This window comes from Schistocerca cancellata, chromosome 5 (genome assembly GCF_023864275.1).
Source record: "Schistocerca cancellata isolate TAMUIC-IGC-003103 chromosome 5, iqSchCanc2.1, whole genome shotgun sequence".
Classification (NCBI taxonomy): Eukaryota; Metazoa; Arthropoda; class Insecta; order Orthoptera; family Acrididae; genus Schistocerca; species Schistocerca cancellata.
This window is the reverse complement of record NC_064630.1, coordinates 204096795-204123502: the sequence shown is the minus strand read 5'-3', so window position 1 is coordinate 204123502 and position 26708 is coordinate 204096795.

Sequence of the window (26708 nt, the reverse complement as noted above, 5' to 3'; positions counted from 1 at the left end):
AGGTGCGATGTGACAAAGGTGTGAAAGTAACAGATGGTTATCAATAATAGGAGATACACCGTGTGATCAAAAGTATCCGGACAACTGGCTGAAAATGACTTACAAGTTCGCCCGCATCTCGTGGTCGTGCGGTAGCGTTCTCGCTTCCCACGCCCGGGTTCCCGGGTTCGATTCCTGGCGGGGTCAGGGTTTTTCTCTGCCTCGTGATGGCTGGGTGTTGTGTGCTGTCCTTAGGTTAGTTAGGTTTAAGTAGTTCTAAGTTCTAGGGGACTTATGACCACAGCCGTTGAGTCCCATAGTGCTCAGAGCCATTTGAACCATTTGAACTTACAAGTTCCTGGCGCCCTCCATCGGTAATGCTGGAATTCATTATGATGTTGGCCCAACCTTAGCCCTGATGGAAGCTTCCACTCTCACAAGCCTACGTTCAATCAGGTGCTGAAAAGTTGGGGAATGGCAGCCCATTCTTCACGGAGTGCTGCACTGAAGAAAGGTATCGATGTCGGTCAGTGAGGCCTGGCACGAAGTCGGCGTTCGAAAACATCCCAAAGGTATTCTACTGGATTCAGGTCGGGACTCTGGGCAGTCCAGTCCACTACAGGGATGTTATTGTAGTGTAACCATTCCGCTCCACGCTGTGCATTATGAAAAGGTGCTCGATCATGTTCAAAGATGCAATCGCCATCCCCGAATTGCTCTTCAGTAGTGGGAAGCAAGAAAGTGCTTAAAACATCAATGTAGACCTGTGCTGTGGTAGTGGTACGCAAAACAACAAGGAGTGCAAGCGACCTCCATGATAAAAAAACCACCACATCATAACGCCACCTCCTCCGAATTTAACTGTTGGCATTACACACGCTGGCAGATGACGTGCACCGGGCATTCGCCATACCCACACCCTGCCATCGGAACGCCACATTGTGTACAATGATTCGTCATTCCACACAACGTTTCTCCACTATTCAATTGTCCAATGTTTACGCTTCTTAAACCAAGCGAGGCGTCGTTCGGCATTTACCGGCGTGATGTGTGTCTTATGAGCAGCCGCTCGACCATGAAATCCAAGTTTTATCACCTCCCCCCTAACTGTCATAATACTTGCAGTGCGTTCTGATGCAGTCTGGAATTCCTTTGTAATGGTCTGGATAGATGTCTGCCTATTACAAATTACGACGCTCTTCAACTGTGCTGGCCGGTGTGGCGATGCGGTCTAGGCGCTTCAGTCTGGAACCGCGAGACCGCTCCGGTCGCAGGTTCGAATCCTGCCTCGGGCATGGATGTGTGTGATGTCCTTAGGTTAGTTAGGTTTAAGTAGTTCTAAGTTATAGGGGACTGATGACCACAAATGTTAAGTCCCATAGTGCTCAGAGCCATTTGAAGCATTTTCTTCAACTGTCGGTAGCCTCAGTCAACAGACTAGATCGGCCTGTACGCTTTTGTGCTGAACGTGTCCCTTCACTTTTCCACTTCTGTATCACATCGAAAACAGTGGACCTAGGGATGTTTAGGAATGTGGAAATTTCGTGTACAGAGGTATGTCATAAGTGATACCCCATCACCTGACCACGTTTGAAGCCCGTGAGTTCCACAGAGCGCCCCATTCCTCTCTCTCACGACGTTTAGTGACTACTGAGGTCGCTGATATGGAGTATCTGGCAGTAGGTGCGAGCACAATGCACCTAGCACGAATAACGTATGTTTTTGTGGGTGAACGGTATACTTTTGATCGAATAGTGCATAATACACTCTTAACATTCAGTTTTGCCTTAGACATACGACTTTTGACGGAATTCCAGGTGTTTGAGCTATGTGTACTTTACAGGTTGGTACAGTGGAGTTGGGTCGTTGGGTGCAGAAAACAAACTGGAGTATATGGCTCAAAAATGGTTCAAACGGCTCTGAGAACTATTGGACTTAACATCTATGGTCATCAGTCCCCTAGAACTTAGAACTACTTAAACATAAGGACATCACGAGGCATAGAAAATCCCTGACCCCGCCGAGAATCGAACCCGGGAACCCGGGCGCGGGAAGCGAGAAAGCTACCGCACGACCACGAGCTGCATTGAGTGTATGGCGCACAGGGTTTTGGAAAGAACGGTGGAACTTCGGATGAGCAGAGATCGAGGTAACATTTGCGTACGTGAGGTTGGGCTGAGTGAGTGTCTTGCCGTTATGTATGGTATTCGATGGGCTTAGTCCTCAAGTTAGGCTCTTCAGATGTGTTAGGCTGTTGAGGACTTCCTTTTGAGTAGAAAGTGAGGGTTTAAAAATACTTTTCATCGGGTGGTACTCCTGTGTACTTTAGTGAGAAGAGTTGTGGAACGAGAGAGGATGGACTCTAGGCCGTGGGGCAGGTTGGTTCCTCCATCAATTATTGCCTGAGGTTTTGCAGGATTAATGGAAAGGTAGCACTTGTTACACCAGACGGTGGTATTGGTGAGATGGAACTTCATGGTTTGTATGTTGTTTGGTGGACTGCTTACTGATACACATACACATGTGAGGAGGCTGGCGCAGGGAGAGGATCGTTGTAAACGTTAGTTTTTTATATGAGATAAAGAAGTATGAACTGAACGTATATATGTCTTTAACAAGTCAAGTTTGTCATACGTTCCACTAAGCTTTTCGAGGGATTGTATCTACACCATCTACTCGAGTTCTGACAATTAATGTGGCATGCATTTTTGGTGTGTTAGACGTTTGGTAATGTTTTTATACGAAGGGAGTTCAATACGTAATATAATACCACCTTTTCTCGGCCAATATCGGTTGAAGAAAACCAGAATTTGTTATGAGACTTTGTGGGATATTCCTGCTTCAGCTTCTACAGTTTTATGAAATTCGGGTAGGTAGTGGCGCTATCGTCGCCTTCAAAATGGCGTCTGTAACGGAGGTGTGTTCTAAGCAGAGAGCTGTCACTAAGAGTCTTTTGGTGGGAAACAGAGCATCACAGACATTCATAGGCACCTGCAGAATGTCTACGGAGACCTGGCAGTGAATAAAAGTACGGTGAGTCGTTGGGCGAAGCGTCTCTCATCATCGCATCAAGATCGCGTAAACTTGTCCGACTTCAAGCTTGCCGGCCTGCCGCACACAGCTGAGACTCCTGCAATGTTGGAACGTGCGGACGTGAGGGCGCTTTCGTTCTAGGCGATGACAGATCACAGCTGAACACCTCGCTGCACAACTGGACGTCTCTGTTGGTAGCCTTGACACACCCGTCCACCATTTGGGATAATCGAAGGCGTGTGTACGCTGGGTTCCTTGCCGCCTAACACAGGACCATATGGAGTAGCGGAGGACAATCTGTGCGAAATTTCTTGTGTGATTATCACGACAGTTTTCTGTCGAACATTTTCACAGGCGATGAAACATGGGACCATCACCTCGAACCGGAACTAATAGGCAATCCATGGAGTGGCGCCTCACCATCTCTTCTCCGAAAGGAAAGTTCAAAGCTCTCAGGCGATGAAGTCCTGACGACGGTCTTCTGAGACTCGGTAGGGGTTATTGTTGTTTGATATCCTACCTAACAGCGAACAATCAATCCTGGGTTGTGTTGTGCTACCTTCAGGAAATTGAAGAAACGACTTCAGCATGTCTGTCGCCACAAAAATGCATTCGAGCTTCTCCTTCTCCGTGACAACTCTGTGCCTCAGACGAGTCTGTTCAACTGAGAGGAGCTCACAAAACTTTATCGGACTGTTCTTCCTCATCTACCCTACAGCCCGGATATCCCACTTCCCGGCCGGCCGCGGTGGTCTAGCGGTTCTGGCGCTGCAGTCCGGAACCGCGGGACTGCTACGGTCGCAGGTTCGAATCCTGCCTCGGGCATGGGTGTGTGTGATGTCCTTAGGTTAGTTAGGTTTAAGTAGTTGTAAGTTCTAGGGGACTTATGACCTAAGATGTTGAGTCCCATAGTGCTCAGGGTCATTTGAACCATCTCACTTCCCGACTTCCATCTATTTGGCTCAGTGAATGATACAGTCCGGAGGAAACAGTACTTGTATGATGAGGAGGTTATTAATGCAGAAAGACGGAGACCTTGACGTCGACCAGTAGAATGGTACCATGCGGGTGCACAGGCACTCCCAGTAAGATGGTGTAAGGTCGTTGCATTGAATGGAGATTTTGTTGAAAAACAGGGTTCTGTAGCCAGAAGAGTAAGAAATAATATAGTGTATTGGAATACTGAATAAAACCAACCTGCTTTCAGAACAAAAATGTGTAGCAATTCACACCGAACGCCCCTGGTACATCCATGCCTCACTAACACAGATCGACCTGTTGGTGGAGATATAATCTTCCGAAAGGCTTTGTTGAAACTGTAATGTCGTAACTGTGCCCGATCGGGGTGGCCGAGCGGTTCTAGGCACTTCAGTCTGCAACCGCGCCACCGCTAGAGTCGCAGGTTCGAATCCTGCCGCAGGCACGGATATGTGTGATGACCTTACGTTAGTTACGTTTAAGTAGTTCTAAGTTCTAGGGGACTGATGACCTCAGAAGTTACGTCCCATAGTGCTCAGAGCCATTTAAACCGTTCATAACTGTGACTGCTTACAACAGTCTGTTCAAAAAATGTTCAAATATGTGTGAATTCCTAAGGGACTGCTTTCGTCATCGGTCTGTAGACTTGCACACTACTTAAACTAACCTATGCTAAGAACAACACACACACCCATGACTGAGGGAGGACTCGAACCTCCGGCGGGAGGAGCCTCGCAGTCAGTAACAGTACGCCTCAAACCTTGCGGCCACTCCGCACGGCTCAACGATCTGTATTTTCAGATGACGTGCACGGCTGTCACAGCCAGACCTAATCTAAAAGGTCCGCATTTAAATGTAAAGTAGTGTACATGCAGCAGTGGGTTGTAAAATGCAGAAGTGTGCTTGTTTATTCATGCTGATAATGAACAGTTAGTTAGAACAAATATAATTAGGAGGATGTAATTGTGTGGAAGGTAACTGTGGATGGTTAGATCCCTACGTATTCGAGTTCTTTAACCCCTGCGCTACGACGCTCTTTCCTCCGGTGGAAAACGCAATGTAGTACGTGCTTATAGGTACTACGGCTCGTGATCCACGTGTACACATCTGGCAGCATCGACGTGAGGGGGCTACATGCTCAGCTTTACCGCAGCACGGAAGCGCAGCTGGTCCGCCGACATTCTGTGACTGGCCGCAATTTCTGGGCGACGCTTCGCCCCTTGAGCCGTCTTTTATCGCGTCGTAAAGCGGCTAGCTGCCCTCGCAGGCGCAGTGCCACCTCCTCCACTTATAAAACGCTGCTCCTGCGCGATCATACACTGCTACGCTTTGAACATACTGTTTCAAAGTGCTCGCAAGTGCAGCTCTTATTCACTCCACAGTTGCTCGACTGCGTTGTTTGTGTTGCCTACAGAAGGAGAATTAACAACGCTTGATGCTAACATCAAAGACGTTTACGGCAACAAACATGAGCGGAACTTCCTCTTGACAGTTCTCTGGGCAGAGACTGTGCGTTTCTCCAGTGAGCAAATAGGATAAATCTATTCCGTTAGTTCCCTCTTCCATCCGTTTTTCGTATGTGACTTTAAGGACGCCTTCTAGGAGAATAGGGGACACCACACATTACACGCTTCCGTTTCAGCCACCTACATCAACAGATACGCTTAACAGTTTACTCTGACACGATCAGTGGATAGGAACATCGTGTGCTGAGGAAGAAAACCTTGTCTAATTAGGCGGAATCTATCCTTCCGGGTCTCCGAACAACAACGCCATGTCAGTCTATTTATTCCACCAAAAGTCTCGACGCCTAAAACCATTAACAGTTTTCGGAAATTTACTTGCTAGTGAGCCTAGAGGTCGAAATCAACCGATTGCTTTTAACGTATAGGTCTTTGTGAAATTATTATGCTCTAATAAATGAGCATGATAATATTTCACAATATTGAATACAAGATGAGGTTATCCAGCCTAAGAAAGTTTTGTTCTTAGCATTACTACATTTTCATTTGTTATTGATGAACTGTGAGTTTGTTGAGTTATCATTTGAAGTTTTCTTTGGCCTTCCACTGTAACTATTATAGTATTCTGTATTATCCTGATTGTTTTCTGTAGTACATTTCACTCATATTCTCTGGATACTTTTAACTTAGTCAGTTATTACTTCCTGATTAAAATCCACCAAGGACTCATTCTATCCAACGTTTTTGGTATTTCATTTACTAACACAATCCATTTTTCTGTATTTTAATACGCTGTGATCTGTCCCTCTTGTGTATGCTTCACAGCCCAATATTCGATTGTCGAACCTTTGTTTAACCATGGTGTAGTTCATCCGACACCTTCCTGTACCTCATGATCCTTTGAAGGTTTACTTTCTTTAATTTTGGAAAGAGAGTTTTTGTTACGAAAAAATAAACTCTATCATCCCTCCCATTCCCAACCCCGATCCATATTTTCCATTAATTCTGCCTTCCCCCGTTATATTTCCTACTATAGCATTTCAGTCACATAGCCCCTCTCATAAAAAAAACCCTCTTTACTTATTCTGTCATATCCTTTATTACAAGATATGTCTTGTTAAGATCGTCATAGCCATTTTATGTCCTGGGAACGAAGGTCTGTACAGTGGCGGTTGGAGCTGAATCCCATTCAGTTCCAAGAAGAAGAAGAATTCAGTGTGTGTGTTGCGCATCTCGAATCAGTTCTGTTCTCCTCCTTTTTGTCATGAATACTAAAACAATACCAGTTACAGACTTTATTGGTGCACTTGTTATTAGCCTAAAATCATACGGCCAGGATTCTCTACTGCTTCCACTTCACTTTACTTAAAAAAAAAAAAAAAAAAAAACCTACCAGAACGAAATGTAGCGTGCTCGTAGTCATTCCCGATTTTCCAGTTTCCCAACTACATTCAAATTCGTAACAAACTTTGCTTCAAATTGAGTGTCAGTCTTATTTAGCCTTATTCTGATAAACCTCCCCTTGCAAGTCTCCCCTTTGAGATTCGAACGGGGATAAGTTTGCCTTCGGAACTTTTTGTCGAAGAAGTTATCATGAGATTATTTTCGAAGGCTGCGAGTCCGCCGAATGTACTTTGTGTTTTTGACACAGAGATTAACATTGCCATCAGCTTTCAAGAGCTACGTATTCTGCCTTGATGGACTGTTTCCCAGTATAATGGCAAAAGGGTGCTCTCAAACTGGATCTGCTTTTCCGCTCATTTTAACAAGATTGGTGAGGAAACGAGGGCAATCCATTCGATCGAAAGTCTGCGACGGCGGCATATTATGGCTCACATTAAAAATTTTGGCAATGCCTGGGGCCAAACCCAGGACCTTTGGGTCAAAAATAAAAAAAATAAAAACTAACTCTTGGACAAAAGCGTTGATGCAACAGTCATTATCGTTCATAATCGCAACAACTCTAGTGTGAAATTTAACCTGCAAGAACCGGTTTTCTTATATTATTTAATTTACTTCAGTATCAGTTACGTAACAGAAAAAGAGTATTGAGGTATTTGCTTTTATGCTCAGATAAAACTTCGTCGAAACGTAACATCATTTAATGTTCGGCAAGGTGATATGTAGCCACAAGGTAGAAAAGGAGATTTTAAGTGTAGTATTAAATCAATCCTTCTGACCTACTCCTATTCTATAGACAAATTTGTAATTAAAAGCTTAAGCAACATATAATATAGGAAACAAAGTATAATACTCTACTCTCAAAATGCAATGTATCGTCAGTTACAGGAGTAGCGTCAGACACCAAAGTGTTCCATTGAACTTAAACCACTGTGACATTTAGTAATTCGTAAAATGCTAGCTTGCAGCAACACACACACACACACACACACACACACACACACACACACACACACTGATATTCATATTCATTACAGCATATGCTATGTACTGAGTAGGACATTTTATTCCCCAAAAGGATGTTTTGTATTGAGATTTTTGTGGGAAGAGGACATATGATCTGTAAAGATCAAGGAAATGTAAGCTTTGCTGTATCTGCTTGACACTGTGAAGTGTTCCCCGTATTATGCACTTCATTTCATTTCTATATTATTACCGCTAACACAGCCTTTTCCCTCAAAGGGTAAAAATGCTATGAACCATCCACAGTTCTTCTTTTACATTTGAGGATGGGATGTAGCGTCACCCGACCGTGAAAAGGCACGATACCAGTATGACGGATTACCACCTCATTTCGGTGTAAATGACTGTAACAATTTCCCTGTCACATTTCACGGTCGCTGTGTGGGAACAAAATATGATGTGTTCACTGATCTGATCCATGAATCGGACATCAACCTCTTCGATTTTCCCCTGTGAGTGTAACTAGTAACGATGGGTTTTAAACCAGAGCAGACACAAATATTTAACTAAATTTAGTGATTTTAGTCACCTTTCGGGCTTCAAAAATTCGGCGATATTTCAGTTGAGCATCAACATCTCGTACGTCGACGTCCATTGTGTCCTGAGGCTGTCTCTCTCCTTTTGAGGAACTCTTATTCCGCACGAGGTTATTGCTTCAAGTCTGTGGAAGAGGTTACGTCTCACACACACAATATTTATTTGTTTATTTGGAAGTTAGTGTAATGACGTTACTCAAGTAAATAATGTGAAATTAAAATAAATTATGTATTATCACAACTGTTCATATCACGTACGGACATATTTAAACAAATAGCTTCTTAAAATAACCTTTGTAAGTAAAAATCAGTTGAAGAAGATTGGTGATTCAGAAATCTTTCTTTCTTCCGTGACTTGAAGCTTCTGTTGCGTTCGCGAAGACACACTCACAGCCTCGGCCACATTCCACATCACTATAAAGGCAATCTATATTTTTCCTAATTGTTTTCTGTATTAAATTCCAGTCATCTTACATGATATATTTCAGCTAGGCACAGGTTACTTCCTGAGGTAATATGTACCAAAGTCTCATTCTGTCCTAAGTTTTTAGTATTTCATTTAATCATACACTCCCATTTTTCTATATGTTCGTACGCTATGATCTTCCCATCCCGTGCATGCTTCACAGTCCAGTATTTGATTGCTGACCCTAGTTTTAATAACGGTGGAGTTCATTCGACATCTACCTGTACCTCCTGAGCCTTCGAAGGTTGACATTCTTTAATTATGGGAAGAGTGCTCTTGTTACGAGAAAATGAAACCTATCTCAAAATTCTCGAACCTCTCATCCCTCTCATTTCCAACACCGACCATTAATTCTGCCCTCTCCCGTTGTACCTCCCACTATAGTATTCCAGTCATACAGATCTCTCACAATTGACTATAGAATTCCAGTCACACAGATCTCTCATAATTAAACGCTCTTCGCGTATTCTATCAGTTTCTTTATTTATTCATACGTCTTCTTTAGTTCGTCATAACTATTTTATGTTCTGGGCACATAGGCCTGTATAGTAGTGGTTGGAGATGAGTCCCGTTTAGTTCTAAGAAGAGGAAGAATTCAGCCTCTGTACTGCGCATCTCGAATCAGTTCTGTTCCCTGCCTTTTTGTTATGAATACTTAAACAATACGTGTTACAAACTTTACTCATGGGCTTGTTATTAGCCTAAAATGAGGCGCGGCGCGCGAGACACATTACACGACTTACTACTCTACGGGTTTAATCGGAAACGAGTTTGGGGTACACGTATTGTCTACAGCGTCGCACTGTCCTCGCTTTGACCCACGAAAAAGGGTTAAACTTCACTGCTCAAAAGCCAAAAACCTCGATAGCTAACCAACTAGTTTAAGGTAAGATACCTAGATCCGACAACAAAATTGGAAAGATTCACAGTCCAATAAATCACCTTCAAGTGGCTATCAGGAATTGCCGTTAATGATTATCCTAACAACAAAATGGGAACACAGTTAAATGTCAACAGGTCAAAAGTAATTCCAAAAATATCACTTTCATATTTACTCAGAAAGCAATGAAATTTATTGAAAAGTAATAATGCTGACAAAGTCCGTCTCTTCACTTAAAATTTTCCACAACGATAGCTATTGGATCCATAAAAGGCTCTCAGATCTCTCCTTTTACCATACAAAGTCAACTAACACGCAGTTCTCGCCGAGGAAAACAATAACAGTGCGCGAGTAGAGTTCGATGCGCGTGAATGGAAAAGCACTTCGGATTCCCTCAGCGTCCTTTATTGCACATATTCATTTCGTTTATCATAATAGCCACCTAACTGCGGCTCCGGAAAATACAGTGTTTCCGTAAGAGCGTGCAAAAATTCAACGTGACATGGAGGATGCTCCACTGATTAATTTGAGGTAGGGAACGTGAGGTCCGAGAAGCCAGCTTAACGAAATAATCGGAATTAAATCACATTACTGTGTACTTTATTATTTACATTAGATACAGTTAACTGCAAATACCATCAATGACAGAATGAACGTACCACTTTTATGTCATGAAATTTGTTGAAACTGAGGCCATCAATCTCATGGTAAACATGACATCGACGAACAAGATTGTGACGCACCCTGACAACTATCCCTGGTGCGTTTCGAATCACATCACAGGCAGCTGCTATTCTGGCAACTAATTCCATCAGCGTATCCACTGGCGTCTCATGCGTGACTTTAGATGTCCCCGTAGGAAATAATCAAGGGGCTTTAGGTCAGGTGACCCCGCAGGCCATGGAATAGAACCTCACCTTCCTACCCAGCTACCAGAAAATACAACACTGAGATGGATGCGGACATCCACACTGAAGTAAGGCGGTGTACCGTCATATTGTACAACATCCTCTCGCGAACAGCAAAGGGTACGTTCTCCAACAACTCAGGCAGAGATCTTTGAATGAACCTCAAGTATAGGTGTCTATTCAGACGGCCAGGTGAAAGATATGGCCCTTTGAGGTAGTCTCCTACAATGCCGGCCCAGACATTCACAGCAAAACGTGCTTGTTGGTGTGACTCTACTACAGCGAGAGGATTTTCCTCACCCCACTTACGGCTATTCTTGCTCATCGAAATAACATCACGATCAAATGAGGCCTCATCGGTAAACAGCATGATTGTTTCCTTGCAGGAAGTAGAGAAAGAGCACAGTGCATGTAAACTTGCACGCTTCTTAGCTGTAAATAAGCTGGGAAACAATAATGCGAGACAAACCGGTAGACAAGTTTTCTTGCATATCTCCTTAAACTGGCTTCTCCGACCCCAGGTTACCTACGTCAAATTGTTCAATGGACCATTCTCTACGTCGTGTTACATTTTAGCACGCTCTTACGAAAATACCCTGCATAACGGGCGACCAAAAGATTTCAGGCTCCAGCGTATATACAACCCAGCACGATTACGATGCTGTCATATTATCACCGACTTGTAGGCAAGGGGTTAGTGTTGAATTAGAACAGAAACTTCTGTATTGCCCCTTATACTAGACTTCTCCATCCTACGAGGGTCACCGGCCGACTGCTACTTTTTGTGAGCTATTCTGCGCATCAGAAATGGGTTCCAAGAAGAAGCCTCTTAGACAGTCAGAAAACCAGAGAAAAAGTATGAAATGATAATTAAATCAAGACCCTCAGCTGTCGACAGGCGTTGATATACATCAACGGGGACAGTTGAAAATGTGTGGAGCGACCGGGACTCGAACCCGGGGTTTTCTGCTTACATGGCAGACGCTCTATCCATTTAAGCCACCGAGGGCACAGAGGATAGTGCGACTGGAGGGATTTATCCCTTGCACGATCCCCGTGAGACCGACATTCCCAAATTAATGTCCACACACTACATTCGTAGTGCCCCTGCCCATTACACTCATTACTCGCGGCAGACATTCTTACCGAGTCCCGTAAGAGTTCGGGCAATGCGTTTGCATCCATCACAGAAGAAGGGCAATGGCCGGTTAGCCTTAACTATATGAAGATGGTATCTGTTCAAAATGGCTCTGAGCACTATGGGACTTAAATTCTAAGGTCATCAGTCCCCTAGAACTTAGAGCCACTTAAACCTAACTAACCTAACGACATCACACACATCCATACCCGAGGCAGGATTCGAACCTGCGACCGTAGCGGTCACGCGGTTCCAGACTGTAGCGCCTAGAACCGCTCGGCCACGACGGCCGGCTGGTATCTGTTCTTTCGGACATCTTCATAGAGAAAAAGTAGGAGTTGTCAAAGGCTATTCCCCTGTTACTGCTGGAGCGCAGGACCCAAGACTCGCACAGTCAGAAAAATAGGACCGATGCATCATGTACTCTTAAAGGTCAGCCTGGAGCGCAGACCCTAAGCCTCCTGTGGTCAGGGGGGGGGGGGGGGGGACCCAGTCCTTCCGTTCAAAACAGGTTAAGTAACATACATACTTCTAGTCGAAGCTGCAAAACATTTTTCTGTTATAAGCAATGCAGAAAAAAGATTTTATCATCCTGCTATTGTTTGCATATGAATTCTTGGTTTTACACCAATTCGTTTAGTTTTACGCAGGGTCTATCACGAAGAGGCGTATTGCTCAGGTTTTAAGATATAGGAAACTAATTTCACATATCGCATTCTTGTAATCTTTCGATCTTTAAAACTTGTCACCTGTTGCTTCATCAATTTTAAATCCCGACATAACCTTTTCTTCTTTTTGTCTTTGAGGAATTAAATGCAATTTTGTTCTCGAGTGATAGTACCTGTGGGCTGTAGGACTGGAATTGGCTCTTGTAGTTTCTGTAGAAAATTCCACGAAAATTTCGTTTCTGTCAACTGCAACTGAGTTCTGCCCACATGGATGGAGGAAAGAGAGCGTTTCGGCCTATATAAGTATCTATCTACTAAGTAGCTAGAGAACGTTGATAGTTTTTTACAAACACGCATCGTTGGCTTTAAGTCCTCGACAAAACAGTCACCAATCATACGATGACCCAGCACTGACAAACCAAATATATAAGACAGAAACTGGCTAACTCCAGTTTTGGGAGAGTAGCCATGTACAAGTCTCAATGTTTTTGTCGTTCGTCACCCGCTCTGTATTAGATGAAATTTACAACGTTGGATTCTTCCATTAATCCAGACCTCACATCCATATTCAACAGGCATCCTTGAAGCTCTGAAAACATTGCTGTGCGGTAGCATTCTCGTTTCCCGCGCCCGGGTTCCCGGGTTCGATTCTCTGCGGGGTCAGGGATTTTCTTTGCCTCGTGATGACTGGGTGTTGTGTGATGTCCTTAGGTTAGTTAGGTTTAAGTAGTTCTAAGTTCTAGGGAACTGATGACCATAGATGTTAAGTCCCATAGTGCTCAGAGCTTTTTGAACCATTTGAACCAAAACATTGCTGACACAGGCAATTTCAGACATATATTGTTGGAAAGACATGCTGATAAGGTGAAGTTTACTTATAGTTCAACAAAGTGAAACCCATTGGAATAGAATGTCCATTAACGGTCCCATGGACCCCACGTTGACGAAAACTTTGTGCAATACTTGAAGGTTCCATCAACACACGTTGGTCGTACTTACTAAGTATTTTGAGCTTCTCTGCGTCACAGAGTTTTACAACGTTCTTTTCAACATCAGATGTAACAAAAAATCCACGCAATCTGTAGATTTCATACTTAACGTATTCATAAACCTCCTGAACACTTGCAGGTAATTTCGCTATAATTTTCTGTCTAGTTTCGTCAATGGATTTACGAAAGCTGTCGACATCTATAATAGTTACCTCTTCCGCGTGTTGTCCGTTTGTTGATTATACAGGTGGTGCCTGATATATTCTGAGGCTTCCCTCTACAGATCACAAAGTATTTTCCGCCACTGAATTTTATCACCAACTATTCCTGCATGGTTGAGGTCGTCTTGACTACCCAATGGAGGCATTTTTAATACAACTTTTCCAAATCTTAGTGTTTTACGTCCACCTCGCTACACTACCTATTAACAGTTTTAGAAATACTAAAGCGTTATCTTACTGAAGTAGCACTTTCTTTCCCATTCCATTCACAGTAACTGCAACAGTGTCGGAGGACATGTTTATTATGAGTCTGCTGTAAACAGAAGCCTGAGTCCACAAACTACCACTGAGAAGAGGCACAGAAGGCCTCAGCTCTATGTCAAGCCAACCTGTTTACTGGAGGCTTGGGTCCTGAGTCGCTCCTGCTAATACACTATGTGATCAAAAGGATCCAGACTCCTGGCTGAAAATGACTTACAGGTTCGTGGCGCCCTCCATCGGTAACGCTGGAACTCAGTATAGTGTTGGCCCATCCTTAGCCTTGATGGCAGCTTCCACTCTTGCAGGCATACGTTCAGTCAGGTGCTGGAAATGTTTCTTGGGGAATGGCAGCCCATTCTTCACGGAGTGCTGCACTGAGGAGAGGTATCGTTGTCGGTCGGTGAGGCCTGTCACGAAATCGGCGTTCCAAACCATCCCAAAGGTGTATCTTGAAGTTTTCCCCGCGTATTGATTGGTCCATCATATTTCGGGCTTACAGCCGGATCACGTTGTCATCTTGGCACGAAAGGCCCAAAGGTGTTCTGCAGGATTCAGGTCAGAACTCTGTGCAGGGCAATCCATTACAGAGATGTTATTGTCATGTAAACACTCCGCTACAGGACGTGCATTATGAGCAGGTGCTCGATCGTGTAGAAATATGTAATCACCATCCCTCCTCCAATAGTGGGAAGCAAGAAGGTGCTTAAATCATCGATGTAGGCCTGTGCTGTGATAGTGCCACGCAAAACAACAAATGGTGCAAGCTCCCTCGAAGAAAAACACGACCACACCATAAAACCACAGCCTCCGAATTTTGGTTTTGGCACTACACAAGCTGGCAGATGACGTTCACCGGGCAATCGTCATACCCACACCCTGCCATCGGATCGCCACATTGTGTACTACTATGATTCGTCACTCCACACAACGTTTTTCCACTGTTCAGTCGTCCAATGTTTACGCTCCTTACACCAAGTGGGGCGTCGTTTGGCATTTACCGGCGTTATGTATGGCTTATGAGCAGCCACTCGACCATGAAATTCAAGTTTTCTCACCTCCCCCCTAACTGTCATAGTACTTGAACTGGGTCCTGATGCAGTTTGGATTTTCTGTGTGATGGTCTGGATAGATGCCTGCCTGTTACTCATTACGACCATCTTCAACTGTCGGCGGTCTCTGTCAGTCAATAGACGAGGTCAGCCTGTACGCTTTTGTGCTTCACGTTACCACTTCAGTATCACATGGTGAACAGTGGACCTAGGAATGTTCAGGAGTGTGGAAATCTCGTGTACAGACGTATGGCACAAGTGACACCGAATCACCTGACCACGTTCGAAGTCCGTGTAGTTCCGCGGAGCGCCCCATTCTGCTCCCTCACGATGTCTGATGACTGCTGAGGTCGCTGATAGTATCCTGCAGTAGGTGGCAGCACAATGCACCTAACATGAAAAACGCATGCTTTTGGGGATGTCCGGATACTTTTGATCACATAGTGTAGCACTTCGCTCATGTGCTGCTCCCTGGCAGGACACAAAGAACGCTTCTTGCAACAGACTTCATGGGGAAAATTCTCGCCAAGCCCGGCTTGTACGCTCCGACCGACCCGTATGGCAGGAGTAGGAAAGTGTGACAGTTCCAGGCTGAAGACCCCCCCCCCCCCCGCCCCCCTTTTCCTCGTGAAACTGAAAAGGCGAATGATACATAATCGCCCAGGAAATGATATGCTATAATTTATGATTGTTATTTACACAGATTTGTAGGATTACCCCTTATGCTTATTGTGGTAGTTGTTCCAGGAAATTTAGCCTCTGTTTATTATAGAATAGGTCTTGAATGGAGGAAACATCTTTTTTAATAATCACTGCTTTCTGTTCACTTTATCCTTCAAGAGTTTTAATTCATGTAAAGTGCCAGTTTCGGAAGTTTCTATCTATTTATACGCATCCATTCGTTAGTCACTTTACACTTGCCACTACCTACAGTTATCAGAACAGTGCACATGTCAACTGTACCAAAAAACTGGCGTAGAATCAAAAAGAATAAAATATAATCCGATCATGAAAGCGTATAATAGCGTACCGCTTTAATAGCTTCAACATCACTTTCATGCATGAAAAAAATTTAATTAAATAGTGCAATCACAGATGCGCTGAGTTAGTAATTCGTATCCAGAGTATATTTCACAAAAGGAAAATTAATCAAACGCAATTTATACAATTGCCACTACAAAAAGTGAACGCCTTTGTGAAATGTGTGATTATCGGCGGGACTATTTTGCACAACCGTGAATTTAACATGTATTCTTCAAACAATGAACGATCAGCAGAAAATCAAATAGCAATTGAAAATATGTCACTGTGGTGCATAAAATGATGAAACGTCAAATAATTTATGTATGCAGTACAGACAATGTATGCTGAATAAACAATGACTAAGTATTCAAATAAAGCAAATGACTTTTTCATAATCTTTTGCCGCAACGAAGTTAAGATCAAAAAATAGCATGTCCTACAGAAACAGTATTCCGACACATTACAACAATAGTACTCATTTAGCTGTTTAATAAGTGCGAATGAAGTGCGAAATTCACAGCCACGATGCTAGAAGTGAAAAAAGTTTCTTTTAGACTATACATTCCGGTCTAAGGTTCGTAATGGAGTTTTATGTCCTAATACCAAAGGATGCAGGTTGAGCCGGCCGGAGTGGCCGAGCAGTTAAAGGCGCTACAGTCTGGAACAGCACGACCGCTACGGTCGCAGGTTCGAATCCTGCCTCGGGCATGGCTGTGTGTGATGTCCTTAGGTTAGTTAGGTTTAAGTAGTTCAAAGTTCTAGGGGACTTACGACCACAGCAGTTGAGTCCCATAGTGCTCAGAGCCATTTGAACCATTTTTTTTTTATGCAGGTTGATATCGGGCATTAAATGAGCTCTGAACATATATTCGAAAATAAATGAAAGGTGGCATTTTAGACACCTTGTTTTTCAGAATGTTTCTGCAGGACGATATTCATGTTACGCAAGTTACGAAGTTTCCAATTTATAAATAGCTGATACTGTCCTCTGAAATCAGTAAAGATACAAGAGTGCTTAGCATGAAGTGGTCGATAAAATCGGCAGCTGACTAATTAAGAGGAAGAACTGTTATCTTTTTCAAAACAAATTGGTCAAAACTCACAGCTTTAAAGTCTCAGTGTCACTAAAAAATTGTTTGCAGGACTGGAATAGTATCACATATTACATCAAATTTGATCATCGATTAGTTATTTGTGAGAAGTTGGCATTCACTTGGAAAACTGCCTTTCATAGGCAACGTTCTCCAGGTATTTTTGCTCTTTTCGTAGATTTTTCCATTTACCCTTCCAGCCCATCTTACTGTCGGCGTTAACACTTGGTTAAAAAAATGGGTGTACACAAAGTCAGAGAACACTTTCAATTATTTGTGCAAGAACCAAAAATTGTACAGATATCATACACATGTCATTTTGAAGAGAAACCCTAAAAGTTTTTCTCATCTATACCGCCGCAGCGTAGTTTGGTAATTCGCCGATAGTCAGTGCTAGTCGCAAACATGGCCGTGCTATAGAAGCGGACAACTGTTTCATGAAATGGCCTCCCGATCACCAGATCTCACTCCATGTGACTTTTATATGTGGGGACACATTAAAGATCTGGTGCATGTATCGCCTCTACCGCGTGATCTAGCAGAGCTCCAGGAGAGAATACGGGAAGCGACTGCCACAGCTGACGAAGCAATGCTGGGACGAGTATGGCAAGATTTCGATTACCGTATTGAGGTTTGCCGAGTCACTCACGGTTCGCATATCGAATGTTTGTAAAAAAAAAAAAAAAAACACTTTCAGAGTTTCTCTTCTAAATGCAATATTTGTGACATCTGTGCAATTTTTAGTTCTTGTGCAATAAGTAAGTGAAAGTATTCCCGGAGAAGAGTTATCTATGAATGTCAGTGCTTTTTGAAAATAATAATAAAGAATAAAAGAGAAATTCCGATAATACTTTCTTTTGTCCGTTGCTGCTTTGCGTTGCGTTATTTGTGTCACTTGCAGCGGCAGACAGTATTGCATAGTGAAAATTCATTCTGAAAATAATCCTCCGTGGCAAGACATTTATCTGCAGTATCCTTCTTTTACGTGAATGCTAGTCCCCTAAAGCTTGTACGAGAACGGCTGTGACATTTGGAAGGCAGGTAGGAGGTGGTGGTGGATGTAAATCTTTGAGGAGGTCGTGAGTCGTGCTGCGGTAGCTCAGACGGGAGAGCACCTGCCCGCGAAAAGTAAAGGTTACCAGATGGAGTTCAGTTATACTTTGTCAAGAAGATATACGTTGGGAAAATTTGAATGCTGATCTGTTAGGTACAGTAAAAAGTATTACTTATTGAAGGTTACGCTGCTAATTAGGTAAAACATGAAAAAGGCAGGCTAAGCGTGCACAGCTATCATCTCTGGCTGTACAAACATCTTCCAGTTGAGTTTCAGAATATCTGTTCAGAACAACTAAACTTTTTCTTCAAAGGTCCGTTTCCATAACCGTCTTTGTCCTGCATAGACATATGTGAGCGTCGGTGGCAACCGACCTAATAAAGGTATGAAATTTTGTTAATTTCTCATAAAAATTATCAGTCACATGTAACTGATGTTAATTTTGTTAGCACTTTCGGTCACGATACAAACATCAGAAAACTTTTAAGGTATGTATGACTTATATCACTCTGTGTTAGCCGGCCTGAGTGGACGAGCGGTTCTAGGCGCTACAGTCTGGAACCGCGCGACCTGCCTCGGGCATGGATGTGTGTGATGTCCTTAGGTTAGTTAGTTTAAGTAGTTCTAAGTTCTAGGGGACTGATGACTTCAGCAGTTAAGTCCCATAGTGCTCAGAGCCTTTGAACCATTTGAACTCTATGTTACTTTGAAGCCCCCGCTCCGTGCACTTATGCTGTCGTTTTTGTCTTCAGTCCAGAGACTGGTCTGATGCAGCTCTCCATGCCATACAGGAAAGCTGCATGCCCTCGGGAAAAATCTGGCTGTAGTTTCCCCTAGCTTTCAGCCGTTTGCAGTCCCAGCACAGCAAGGCCGTTTTGGTTAGTGTTACAAGGCCAGATCAGTCTATCATCCAGACTGTTTCCCCTGCAACTACTGAAAAGACTGCTGCCCCTCTTCAGGAACCACAGGTTTGTCTGGCCTCTCAACAGATACCCCCCCCCCCACCCCCGTTGTGGTTGCACCTACGGTACGGCTATCTGTATCGCCAAGGGACGCAAGCCTCCCCACCAACAGCAAGGTCCATGGATCCATAACAGATCTTTCCAGATGATGCATGACTGTCACTGCTGGGAGCACGGATTCGGTTTTCTGTTATTAGCTTCGCCTAACGAAACCAAGAAAGAGAGTGTCATGTTTACAACAGTATTGCATTATATCTTCTCTTTCATGAATTTTGTTCTAGATAGCGCGTTACATAGAGAAGGTATTATGATGTCTATAATTAATGTTCTAGAAGAAAGAAACATAATTTTTCAGTCAAAGTGACATTAGCGAGAAAGGGGTTAATAATGCTCCCACCTTAAGTTCTGATCATATATCTAATGACAAAGTGTCTTACAGGTGGAAAATTTAAATTTCAAAATAATCTTCTATTCTCATAGAATAGTTTATATTTTACAACTTTGAACTTATCTAATGAAAAACGATTACACATAGACTTCCGCTATTAAACTACTCGTACTTTCATGGATCGTGGAAGTTCAATGTGGAATCATAGCTAAATACAAATTAGTTAATGTCTTCGTTCCAAAGTAGCTCGTTCAACGTCATTAAAGTGTGCTGTCTTCGTGATGCATGGAAAAAGTTACTGATTTCCACAAATCGTCTACGTAATTATACTAATCTTCAGCCAAATTGGCAGATTAATTGTTCGTGACAGCTGTATACAAGGGTATACCATGATAAGCCACCTTCCTAATAATCGGTCCACCTTTAGGTTCAAAATGGTTCAAATGGCTCTGAGCACTATTGGACTTAACATCTGAGGTCATCAGTCCCCTAGAACTTAGAACTACTTAAACCTAACTAATCTAAGGACATCAAACACTTCCGTGCCCAAGGCAGGATTCGAACCTGCGACCGTAGCGGTCGCGCGGTTCCAGACTGAAGAGCCTAGAACCGCTTGGCCACATTGGCCGGTCCACCTTTAGGAAACAGTTGTGCGTACCATGGATTGTAAAGGCCCTGATACGTTGCCGAAGGCCTGTGGCACCACATATCCATGTACAAGCCACACAGTTGCCGTAAATTAAGGGCCGGTACTGTCTGGGTGCAGAGGTAGTGCTCGATGGCGTCCAAGACGTGTTCTATTGTATTCAGACAAGGCCAAAACATCAACGTGTGTTTATTATCATGCTCCTCAAAACCACTATAGCACAATTCTGGCCTTTTGACAAAGGCAGTTATGGTACAGTGAGGTATGCGTTTCAATATAGCAGGCGACATGTTTCCTTTGATCCACGGTACAATCCCGATAATTAGATGCCTGGCGCAATCGTGATTGTTCATGTTATTGGACCAAGATGGGGACACGAAGAAGTCGTCTGCTTCGGAGGAAGTGATGTTTAAAATCAAATTTACTTAAAGAAAATTTCATCTCTCTTTGCAGTCCGGCACCAAACCGCGTGTAGGATTCCATTAAACGGGCAATGCTTATAATATCGTCAAAAGTTCGTAATGTGTCGCAAAGGTGTTCAAATTCATCTCGAACTCCGTCCGAACAGACCTTGAAGGCCTAACTGTAACGACCGACCGCCGTGTCATCCTCAAACAGCAGGCTCACTAGATGCGGATAAGGAGGGGTATATTGTCAGCACACCGCTCTCCCAGGCGTTGTCAGCTTTCGTGGCCGAAGCCTCTACTTCTCGCTCAAGTAGCTCCTCAATAGACCTGACAAGGCCTGCGAACATCCCGCATGCCGACATCACTCGGCGGATCGGACGGTCACCTATCCGACAGCGCTTAGCTCCGGTGATCTGATGGGAACCGGTGATAACATTGCGGCAAGGCCGTTGGCTCAAACGTGTCACCAAACGACACTATTAGTTTGCCTGCACAGCTACATTATTGATATTATTGTCTCAGAATTTCCCGTACATCTTTATAATTTCTGCCTCTCTTAAAGAAAGCTTCAGCCAGTTTGTTTAGGAAATTCAGAGGTGCAGAAAGTAGCGATGGCATCGAACGTCTCCCGTTTCGGGACGATTGCGGCTGACATTTATTAGCTGGATAAAAGAGCATTTATTTGCCGGTACCACGTTTAAAATTAACAGTGGTGTATAATGAAAAGTATTTTATGCGTATCGTGTTATTTATTCGTTTTCAATATTTATTTTAATTATGCACTTGAATACGCTGCCAAATGTTTCGAATAATTTTATTAGTCCGTATTTCCGAGGGTCACATATTACACGTGCGATACATTCGGTCCTCTGCTCTTTTATTTTTAGATGTACGGGTCAAGTACTCCGAATTTGTTTGAAGTCGCCTTTTATTTCGTTATTGAAAAAAATTAATATAAAAGATTTTTTAGTCAACAAAGCTTATTTTAGTACCAAGAATTTTATTTTGGTTCTACGAGGAACGGTTCGGGAGCAATAGCGCGCACGACGCTAAGTAATACTTGTAGCGTGGTCCTAGAACCAACGCAAAGTACCTAGAACGCCGCACACTGTAAACTAGCATATTGAAGATATATATCGTAGCAACTGGCAGCAAATGAATGTTTATATATATGTATATAATCAAAGATGGGAGCACAGCTCCCCCATTGTCATGGTTCCTCCCTCTGAGATGTCAGTGTCTGTTGGTCAATCAGTAACTGGATGACTTGGGATGGGTCATTTACCACGACCCAATAGGTTTCTTTTTTGCTGTCGTGAAATATTTTTTTTTTTATTTTCTCGAGGAAGAGACAGGTACTTTATTTGTTTCTGTAGTAATGTGTCACACCAACAACAACTTTAATCTTGGCACAATTCGGTGCACCTTTAACCCATACGGACACAGACTCTAATTCATTTACTTTACGACGATTCCTTGTCCTAAGAACCAACGGCATTATAGACCTACAGTAAGATGAACCATGATCTCTGTTATACGCTTCACATATCTGAAATGTACGATAAGCAATAACTTCTCTGCTGTTAAAAGTCTCCAGCCCTGATACAGTCTCACTTCCGATTTAGACATGTCGTGTTACGCTGTTTTACTTTAAATGGTAGTGTTGTTGTTCCTCGTTCAGTATGTAGGAAATCCCTAGCAACGTAACTCATACTTGTGCTAGGGATCATTGTAGTCCCATCTAGGGTAGCCTTAGAAACCTTATAATGGTTTAGTTTTCCCTCAGTAAGTTCTTAGCGTGAAACTTACCTGTTGCCCAACAAACAACACTCAGTTTTCCGGTACTGAAGAGTCTAGTGAATGACAAATGGGTGCCTACTGTTGGTCCTAAGTTTTAATTTTGTATGTACAGCAAAACCTAGCTGTTCCTTGATGTTTCACATACAACACGCTCACTTTGCATTACGTTCTCAGTTTGAGTGTGCTACGAATCTTAAACTATATCAGCACTCCTTTTAATACGAAATCAGGGTCTCGTAGAGCCCGTATAGGGGAGGTGGAGGTAAAGCCCCGCAATTTTCAGTTTTTCTAACATCGAGGACAGTGAGGAGTACATTTTCCTGTAATTTGAAGTTGAAGTCATAGGTCGGGTTGTTACCTACAATCCATCAAAATTCCAGCTCTGTCTGACTATTACCTTAAGAGAAATTTACACGTTAGCACAAAAAGTGCAGGGTTTTACCACAAAAATTGGGGTAAAACCCTGCTGTATTGGTCTTTGCCCCATGTGAGCTAAGCATGGATAACTTTTACTATAGCAAAGTCATACTTCCTTGAAGTCCCAGGCTCTCCTTGTTCTTCTTCTTCTTCTTCTTCTTCTTCTTCTTCTTCTTCTACTTCTTCGCGATATAGTAATTCCACATTTATGTGCCAGCTATTGTCATGACGTGGAAAGCCTTGGTTGTTGTTTGACCTGTTTTCTTCCTTTAATGAAATAGAGATTACGTTGTTTTGTTTCTGTAGCACGTTCTTTTCTTTCTTTTGTACGTCCTTCCTTCGTAGCAAGCTCTCCGTTTCCCACGCATTATTCTTCCATTCGTTATTTACTGGGTGTCGACCTTAGAAACACAAATTTCAATGATCTGCCAGAACATTTCCCCTAAATCTCTGTTTTAGACCGCGGGATTATACCTTGAGGTGAGATAACCTCTCGCATTGTCGGTTGACCATCTATTGTGGGGGGTATTATTGAAAAATTGTCGTCACATTATTGGAACGTCGGGGATTTACCCCAAAACATCTGCAAGGATTTGCCTCATTCACCATTTTCTGACTAATATATCTTCTGACGAATAGGACATTTTATGACAAATGCGACATTTTCTGACAACTGCGACATTTTTTATTTCGGGGACTAACTGAAACAATTATTTCTTCTTGAAAGTGAAGCTTAACTGCTATAGTGTGTACAAGTGATTCGTTGATTCTTCTTTTCAAACACTACATTATACATTTCAAGTAAAACGTTAGAAGAGTTACATGCAAGTAGTAAAAAACAAACTTACTTTATTTTCTCATTTCTGGAGCGACCTGCTGGGACGAACTTTCATGGAACAATAAGTTGCACTAAGACAAACGTGCCACCTGGTGGTCAACTTCTGAATCGATGACTCTCAGTCCAAAATCTCGGTGCGTGTTTTTACACCACGCGACGTCTTACCCCCACCTACCCTTAGCGCCCGAGCTACTGACTAGAAACCCCCGGGTTCGATTCGTAGCAGGCATTTAAGAATTTTCTCACATGAGAAGGTCGCGAGTGGGGTCATCTAAGTCGCGTAAGCCCAACTGATAAACTTGTTCACTAAATAAGCTCCGAAGCAGATGCAAGCTGCGCTTATGGAATCAAACCAAACGGACTCGAAATTTGAACTGTTAGTAAATACTTCATTCTTTTAGCACCATGACACCAGTAATATCAATTGATAATTTTTCCCTACTGATCGATATGCAGCTTGCACTCAGCACAGTATTAGGATATCTTTTGGTGACACACAACGTTAATACAAATAATAATATTCCACCAAGCATTTTCTAGCTATACATTTACATCCGTATCTAAATGTATACTCCACAAGCTGTCTTACGGTGTATGGCGGAGTCTGCTTCTAGTACCACCCTCTTTTCTTTCTTGTTCGATTAAACTCGCGAATGGTATTCTGGAAACTTGTGCTAAGAACCTATGGGACCAAACTGCTGAGGTCATCGGTACCTAAACTTACACACTACTTAATCTAACTTACGCGAAGAACAATACGCACACCCATTCCCGAGGGAGGACTCGAACCTCCGACGGGGGAACCCGCACGGACCGTGACAAGGCACCCCTAGACTGCGCGGCTACCCAGCGCGGCTGTCACGAATGCTGTGTGGAGAGAATTATAGTCGACAAATCTCCGTATACACTCTGATGTGAATGGTTTTCTCTTCGTCGTTATTTCACGAGACAAATACGGCAGGAAACTTACGAATTTTCATGGAATGTACATAGTCGAAATTTCCACAGTATGCTCCTTGAAGCACAACACACTTGTTGGATCATCTGCCACTGGAGTTTGTTGACCGTCGCCGTAACGGACTTGCGCCCAGTAAACAACTCGTGACGAAACCCTCCGGTCTTCGTTGAGTGTCTAACTCATCTATCAATAGTAGTTAGTAAGGGCCTAAGACTGATACGTAATACTAGAGTATCTATCGAACAAGTGTGGATGAATCACAATTTCGTAAGATTCTACCAGGGAATCTGAGCAAGATATCTATTTTTCTTACTATTTAAAACAAATAATACATGTAGTCATAAAACATGTAGTCATTCCACTTTAGGTCCTCCAGCTTAACTACGACAACACGCACACCGTTTTTTCCGCTTTGTTTGCGTCATCAGTCTTCTGACTGGTTCGATGCCGCCTGCCACGAATTACTCTCCTGTGCCAACCTCTTCATCTCAGAGTACCACTTGCAACCTACATCCTGGATGTATTCCAGTATCTGTCTTCCTCTACAATTTTTAACCTCTGCAACTCCCTATAGTACCATGGGAGGCATTTCCTGATGTCTCAACACACATCCTATCATCCTGCCCCTTCTCATTATCCATGTTTTCAACCATTTGTTTCCTCTTCGATTTTGCGCAGTACCTCCTCGTTCCTTACCTCATCAGTCCACCTAATTTTCAACATTCCTGTGTAGCACCACATCTTAAATGCTTCGATTCTCTTCTTCTCCTGTTTTCCTACATTCCATGTTTCACTACCATATAATGCTGTGCTCCAAACGTACGATTCTGGCCTGCAGATTTTGGCGAAACAACCTTCGCACACAGTCATTAACGTATGAAATTGGAATATATAACAAACAATGGAAAATCCAGGATGGAATGTAACAATTGTTGAATATATAACAAAATTAATTATGAATTGTTTGTTTGAGTTATTAGTGGAAACATTACTCACCTTCAGAGCAGTACCCTTCAAAGCGTCGTCTCTGAATATCCACCCAAAAACACTAGCAGTTCCTGTATGGTTTGTTTCTAGCGCTACTTTCCTTTATTTACACAGTGTTGTAGGCAACCCAGCCTTAAGTAACACTTCGTGTTGCAACAGTAGACCGATGTTAATCTGGGGTTGGTTGCCGGTAAGAGGAAAGAAGGCGTTTTCTTCTTCCCAGTAAATGCCAGCTGAATAATTCCTATAAGATACCTTATTAATTTATATCCTCATTGTTTTGCATTCTTTTGAAGTTGCCCCTTACATCTACTTACATGCAAAGATACGTCATCTCTAGCATACAGGATTCCCCACTTTCATTGATCTTGAAATCAGACATTTAGATTCGCAGTTATAATTTAATATTTTAATTAGGTAGTTGGTTACATAGATTATTAAATAACCAGTGATAATGATGGTTGGTTGAGGGCTGAATTCTCAAAAATTTCTTCTTAGAATTAAGGCCTACGCTTGATACGAGCAGACTTCTGTTGGCCAGGAATGCCCTTTTTGCTGGTGCTAGTCTGCTTTCGATGTCCTCTTTGCTCCGACCGTCATTGGTTATTTTGCTTCCTAGGTAGTAGAATTCTTTGACTTCATGCAATTCGTGACCATCAAAATGGTTCAAATGGCTCTGAGCATTATGGGACTTAACATCGGAGGTCATCAGTCCCCTATAGCTTAGAACTATTGAAACCTAACTAACCTAAGGGCATCAAAAAGATCCATGCCCGAAGCAGGATTCGAACCTACGACCGTAGCGGTCGCGCATTTCCAGACTGAAGCTCCTAGAACCGCTCGGCCACACCGGCCGGCCGTGACCATCAATCCCGATGTTAAGTTTCTCGCTGTTCTTAATTCCGCTACTTCGCATTACTTTCAACTTCCTTTTTTTTACTCTCAGTCCATATTCTGTACCCATTAGACCATTCATTCGATTCAGCATATTTTTTACATTGTAGAACGCTTTTTCCAGTCGACAATTCAGATGTGCGTGTCTTGATTTTTCTTTAGTCCTGCTTCCATAACCAACCGCAAAGTCAGAATTGCCTCTCTGGTACCTTTACCTTTCCTAAAGCCAAACTCATCATCATCAAACACA